General features: G+C 45.6%; 1 pseudogene; it reads left to right on the top strand.

The window, feature by feature from the left end:
• The first annotated feature begins 2,287 nt into the window (after positions 1-2,287).
• LOC133769277 (small nucleolar RNA SNORA40) lies at positions 2,288-2,400 on the top strand (annotated as a pseudogene).
• The last annotated feature ends 4,700 nt before the right edge of the window (positions 2,401-7,100 follow it).

Raw genomic sequence — 7,100 nt, 5'->3', positions numbered from 1 at the left:
GGATGGCCCAAGAGCTTGGGCTCTGCACCCGCATGGGAGACCAGGAGGAAGTGCCTGGCTCCTGGCTTCAGATCAGCCGCAGCGGCCACTGGGGGGTGAACCAATGGAAGGAAGACCTTTCTCTCTGTCTCTCTCTCACTGGCCACTCTGCCTGTCAAAAAAAAAAAAAAAAAAAAAAAAAAAACCTGTGGCTTAATGTGCTATACCTCCAGCAATGTTTTAATAAAAACATAGAAATCTACAAGTTTCATTAATTCATTAAGTCTCATGTAACTAATTCTTATTTGAACTCCAATAGCATTTTCTTTGATTTACCAGTTTTTGGGTTTATTGTCCCAAAGTTCTGGAACTCCTTGTCTAGTCCACAGATTTTTTTTTTTTTTTTGACAGGCAGAGTTAGACAGTGAGAGAGAGAGACAGAGAGAAAGGTCTTCCTTCCGTTGGTTCACCCCCCAAATGGCCGCTACAGCCGGCACACTGTGCCAATCCAAAGCCAGGAGCCAGGTGCTTCCTCCTGGTCTCCATGCAGGTGCAGAGCCCAAGCACTTGGGCCATCCTCCACTCCACTCCCAGAACACAGCAGAGAGCTGGACTGGAATAGGAGCAACTGGGACAGAACTGGCGCCTCAACCGGGACTAGAACCCAGGGTGCCGCAGGCAGAGGATTAGCCTAGTGAGCTGCGGCACCAGCCAGTCCACTGATTTTAAAGCTGTCATACAAACCTGTATTTAAGAATTTGTTAGTGTCTTCTCCTTGAATCTGATTGCAAATGTTGCAGCTGTTTTCAGGGAAGAATCAGAACTGTAGATGACATAATATTTAAAATAGTCAAGGTTAAAATTTTAAAACTTATCAATTGAGTAAGAGAACCAGTTATCTTCATTGCATACAACAGTATAGAAAGCACCAGAAGGATTTTACAAAACTTGTATCCCCTTATGGCCTCATCTCTGATGGGAAGGGCAGTAACAAAGATCTTTGAAAGGCCTCTGGGTTCTTATCAAAATCTTAACTCTTTTAAGACTCAGCTTTCCCAAATAGTTAAAACTCAGCAAAGACAGCACAGGACACAAGAGATTATTTTACTAAAGATTGCAACAGAAGGGGCCGGAACCATGGCTCACTATGTTAATCCTCCGCCTGCGGTGCCGGCTTCCCATATGGGCACTCTGTTCTAGTCCTGGTTGCTCCTCTTCCAGTCCAACTCTCTGCTGTGGCCCTGGAAGGCGGTGGAGGATGGCTCAAGTGCTTGGGCCCCCGCAACTGCATGGGAGACCAGGAAGAAGCAGCTGGCTCCTGGCTTCGGATCCGCGTAGTTCCAGCCGTAGCGACCATTTGAGGAGTGAAGCAACGGTAGAAAAACCTTTCTCTCTGTCTCTCTCTCTCACTGTCTAACTCTACCTGTCAAATAAAAAAAAAAAAAAAAAATTCCAACAGAAGAGATCAAGCCGAAGGACAGTGTCCAAGCTCAGATTTCATTCAAGGGCCAGGCCTCCTATTCCGGAAATTCATATTGGGGCCAATCAGTGTTACAAAGGAAAATTAGATGCTTCTGGAGATCAAACTGATCCCAATAAGGATGCATCTCGGGGTGAATCATGAGGCGTGGAAGGTGATACTTCAAAAACAGTCCAGCAAAGAGGTGACACGGCCCAGACAATGGGTGAAAAGCAGGCGTGTGCTTAATGGGGCATCCTGCTCACTGCAGGGAGTCAGTGGTGCTCCTGTTGCCTGGAAGACAGCCCAGTGCTGCCTTCTCAAGAAGGTTCTCTCCTGCTGGTAGCCAATCCAGATCTGGAGGAAGGAGCAAAAACTGTACGCATCCTTGAGACATCAAGCCCTTCAGCCCTAGGATCATTCCAGATGGGGTGGTCAGCCAAAAATGGTTACCAGGGGATGGCAGACATTCAGCTTTTGTAAAGGACAAAGGGAACCCACTGAGATGGAACACAGAACTGTACTTGTGTATGTTTTTTTAAAGAATTATTTTATTTATTTGAAAGAGTTACAGAGAGAGGTCTTCCATTCCACTGGTTCACTCCCTAAATGACCACAATGGCCAGAGCTGAGCTGATCCGAAGCCAGAAGCCAGAAGCCAGGAGATTCTTCTGGGTCTCCCATATGGCTGCAATGGCCCAAGGATTTTGGCCATCTTCTACCACTATCCCAGGCCATAGCAGAGAGCTGGATCGGAAGAAGAGCAGCTGAGAATAGAACCGGCGCCCTTATGGGATGCTGGCACTGCAGGCTGAGGCTTAAACCCACTGCGCCACAGCCCTGGCCCCTTACACTTGTGTGTGTTTCAACTAGTGGATATACAGGTGCAAAAAATAAATCCTCTTTTGCAACCCAGAACTCATTGATCAGTATGAGTTTTGATATATACAAGCATTAATAAGATGAAAAAAAAAAAAAAAGATGGAACAGATAGAAATTCAGTCCTCAACCCCGAGAGAAATGGGTTCTGGGTGGCATTGAACAGGGGCCTTCAAATTCTACCAGGCATTTGCCCTGGCCAGGAATCATCAGCTGGTCTTACGGGATAAGCTGTTCCTCAACGACCAGGTCAAGGAGAAAGAAGGACTGACCGTGATCGGGGTCTAACAGCAGCTGTGGGTTCACCCAGACAAGCTGCCACTACATATCATGCCTCACTCTGAAGGTTGACTCCCAGCGATCAGAGGAAAAGTCCCTGTAGACACCATCAAAATGTTGCAGGATGTGACTGATTGAGGCCAGCATCATGGGTGTTCAAAGAATTCACCAGAGCAGTAAGATAGAGTGGAGAGAGTTAAATTCATTGAATCTGAATGAGAACAGCAGGCAGGCCAGCAGGCAGGCAGAGGATAATGGCTGAATCATGGACCATGATCTGAGGTATATACTTGTAATAGCAGTCTCTTCTTAGGGAGAGTTTTCTTGTGGTCCAGCAGGTTTTTCCAGGTAGGTAATTTGCAAGTCTTGGTGGAGCTGGGAAATTTGCACTACCCTTAGCTAGGGATTTTCCCAGTCTGACAAGTGCCCTGGGACAATCCTCCATGCCAGAGGCATTCGCAGTGATGTGGGTGAGTGGGGGTATTTATTTGGTTTTTACTCCAGGTCCTTGTCATGCACAAAGATATGCATTCTAAGTACTGACTCAAATAAGGTAAATTTTATTCAAAAGGTGAGAAAGTCACCACACACACACATTAGCATGTGGTGCCCCACACAGAAAAACACCCATTGTGGGTAGGCAATGAGCTGAAAGATTTGCCCAAAAGGAGAAGGGGTGGGGACAGAGAGGGCACCTGCCAGTCCCTGCAGTCACGGTCTGCGGTGGAAGAGAAACCCTCTGCCAGTTGCTGGTCTCCTTTATCAGCCTCTCCATGTGGAGCTCCTGGGAATTATATGGCACCTCCACAAGTTCCCCGTGGAGTTCATTATCCGTATTTTCATGGCATCATCCCCCCTGGTCCCAGATAAAGCAGATACATCCTGGGAAATGGGGCATTTTGTTTGACAAGTAGGCAGATAGAATGACACATGGGCACAGGGTATGGTGGCTTGCTGGTACCTCTAGCTCAGCAGACCTACCTGTCTGCCTGCCTAGCCAGTAACAGCAGGAAACTGGATCAGAACCACAGAGTACCCAGAACTTGAACCAGGCACTCTGGCATGGGATATAGTCGCTCTAAGTGCCTTTCCCAATTTCGACCTAAGAAAAACTAGTTTCAGAGTATCGAATGTTCCCTGTTTTGGAAATGAAAGACTTAAATCATCTTTTCTAAGAAATCCCATTTACTCGAATACTTGCAAGTAAAAATGCCACAGTTATTAAACATAAAGCCAGCTGATGCACCAGAAAGAAGTCGATCTCCTTGTTCTTTAGTATTTGAAATAGCCAGTGGGTAGGATCAAAGAGGAGAGGCCTCTTAAAGGTGCAACACCAGGTGCTGAAAAATGTTTTCCTCAAATGTTCTCAGCAAGAAAGACCAGAAAAATGGGCCAAGAATAAACCTGGGGAACCACTGATCCAACAAGAGATTCTGGAGACCCAGGAGGGCTTAGCATCCCATTCAGGGGAGAATTTCAGGGTTGGAGGACCATAACAAGCCGAGGCTCATACCAAGAGCCGATCTGAGTAAGGCCTCCAAGGAGTCGTGAGTGTTCTCTGAGCCCCACATTTGGCATCCACATATCATTGATGGAAACAAACAGGATCTGTAGAAAGGTTACTTTAAGTTTACTCAGGGCAGAAGATGAGTGACAAAAGCCTAGGAGACACAGGCCCAGTGACTTTCAAAGAGTCAGTTCTAGTCAGCATTTATATATGTCATAGTGAGCACACACTGGCTTTGCCCAAGAGGTAGGACTCACTAAATGCTGAGGGACACAGTTCTTGCTGGTTGTAGATCACTTTCCTTATAAACCCCTTCAGAGACACAAATGCTATTATCTCCCGAAAAGAGGTTACTGAAAAGAAGGCTACTGATTACTTTTAGGGACGTTGTATCTGATAATAGAAAAGGACTGTATCTTAAAGAACAAAGGATGGCTCAGGGATGCTCAAGAAAGCGAAGGCCTAACAGAACCTTTGTGTATATCACCCAAGTAAAACTGACCTCACAGACAGATTCATACACTGAATCGATAACTCTGATATGGGATGTGGGCAACCCCCTCAGTGGCTTAACCCAGTGTACCAGAATCTCATTCTTTCATTCCTCATTTAAATTTAGGAGATTTCACTCCTCAAATGCCCACAACAATCAAGACTGGGCCAGGCCAAAGTTGGGGGCCAGGAACTTGGTCCAGGTCTCCTACCATGGGTAGTAGCGACCCAACTATTTGAGTCATCACTTGCTGCCTCCCAGTGTGTGCATCAGGTGGACACTACAATTGAGAGCAGAACTGGGACTCAAACCCAGGTTTGAGTCTCTGATATGGGATTCTGGGAACCTGAAAGGATTATTTTAACTGTTGCTCTGCCATACGTATAAAAAAATAATTTGGCACTCTTAAAATCTCCTATGTGTTCATCTGCATCTAAACAGCTGGATATTGCTGGGTAAAAATCCACAAGCATGCTACACGTCTCACTTTAAATTCATAGCTACAGATCTCAAAGGGACCCTTAGGGACCAGCACAGTGGCATAGCAGGTAAAGCCGCTTCCTGCAATGCTGGCATCACATATAGGCACCAGTTCGAGTCCTGGATGCTTCACTTCCAATCCAGCTCTCTGCTATGGCCTAGGAAAACAGTAGAAGATGGCCCAAGTCCTTGGGCCCCTGCACCCACGTGGGAGACTCGGAAGAAACTCCTGGCTCCTGGCTTCAGACCGTTGCAGCCATCTGGGGAGTGAACAAGCAGATGGAAAACCTCCCTTACCCCCTACCTCTCTCTATAAGCCTTTCAAAGAAACAAATCTTCCCAAAAAATCATGTGTTGTATTTGATTGCCATACTTTTTAGTCTCTTTCAATCTGGATCATTTCCTAATGATTATTTCTTTCTTGGCTTTTAGGACCTAGACATTCTTGAAGACCACAGACCAGTTATACTGCAGAATTTCTCTAAGGTGCTTCTGATATTCTCTTAATTAGAGTAGGTTTTGGAACTTTGGCAGGAATACCACAGAAGTGATTCCCTTCTCATTGCCTTAAGTGGCATGCAGTCTTGATTTGATTTTGTTCACTTAGACAACTTGATTTAAATGTGGTTGTAAGTCATGTCCATTGTAAAGTTTCTGGTAAGGGAGGTACTAGGAGACTGTTGCTCATCAAATTTCCAACTTCATTTATTTATGAGATCACTGTGGACCCATGGTTTCTGTCTTAGTCAAATTATAATGAGTCATAATTCATTACTACCATTTACTTTGCTGTCCACACTGTGCCCTATTTAGGCAGTGAGCCCCTGCAAGCTGACTTCTGTTTCATTCTGACTTGTCTATGATTTTTTGAGCACTTAGTTTTTTTCTGGCACAAGGTACTCTAAGGTTTGCCTTGTTCTTTCCTTGCTCCAGCCCTGGAATAGCCATTTCTTCAAGAAACCCTAATTTATCACAGTGGTTAATAATATTTTTAAAACAAGATCTGGACATTAGGGTGTTCCTAGGTGACAGTGTCAGTGGAAAGAGCTAGAGATTATATATATATATATATATATATACACCATATTTTTAAATTTAAACAATTTTTAAAGTTTTGGGTTTTTTTAAACATTTATTTTATTTGATAGGCTAAGTTACAGAGAGAGAAAGGGAGAGACAGAGAGAGAGATCTTCTACACACTGGTTCACTCCCCAAATGGCCGCAACAGCCGGAGCTGGCTCTATCTGAAGCCAGGAGCCAGAAGCTTCCCTTGGGTCTCTCAAGTGGGTGCAGGGTCCCAAGGCTTTGGGCTACCTTGTGCTGCATTCCCAGGCTCATTAGCAGAGAGCTGGATAAGAAGAGAAGGAGCTTGAACTTGAACCTGCGCCCATATGGGATGCAGGTGCTACAGGCAGCAGCTTTACCTAATAGGCCACAGTGCCAGCCTCCTGGTTTTGTTTTTTTTTTTTTTTTCTTTTAAAAGACTTATTTACCCGAAAGTCAGAGTTACACATAGAGAGAAGGAGAGGCAGAGACAGAGAGAGAGAGAGAGAGAGAGAGAGAGAGGTTTTCCATCCTCTGGTTCACTCCCCAATTGGCTTCATGGGCAGAGCTGGGCTGATGAGGAGCCTGGAGTTTCCTCCAGGTCTCCTAAGTGGGTACAGAGGCCCAAGGACTTGGGCCATCTTCTACTGCTTTCCCAGGCCATAGCAGGGAGCTGGATCAGATATGGAGCAGCTGGGACACAAACTGGCACCCATATGGGATGCTGGCAATGCAGGTGGTGGCTTTACCGGCTATGCCACAGTGCCTGCCCCATCCTCCTGGGTTTTTTAAAGATTTTATTTATTTATTTATTTGAGAAGTAGAGTTACAGACAGAAGGAGGGAGAGACAGAGTAAGAGCTATTCTTTCTGCAGGTTCACGCCCCAAATGGTTGCAACAGAGGAAGCTGAGCCAATCAGAAGCCAGGAGCTTCTTCAAGTCTCCCACGTGGTTGCAGGAGCCCAAGCACTTAGGACAT

The sequence above is a fragment of the Lepus europaeus genome, chromosome 10, assembly GCF_033115175.1.
Source record: "Lepus europaeus isolate LE1 chromosome 10, mLepTim1.pri, whole genome shotgun sequence".
NCBI lineage: Eukaryota > Metazoa > Chordata > Mammalia > Lagomorpha > Leporidae > Lepus > Lepus europaeus.
This window is presented reverse-complemented; position numbering and strand designations above follow the sequence as displayed.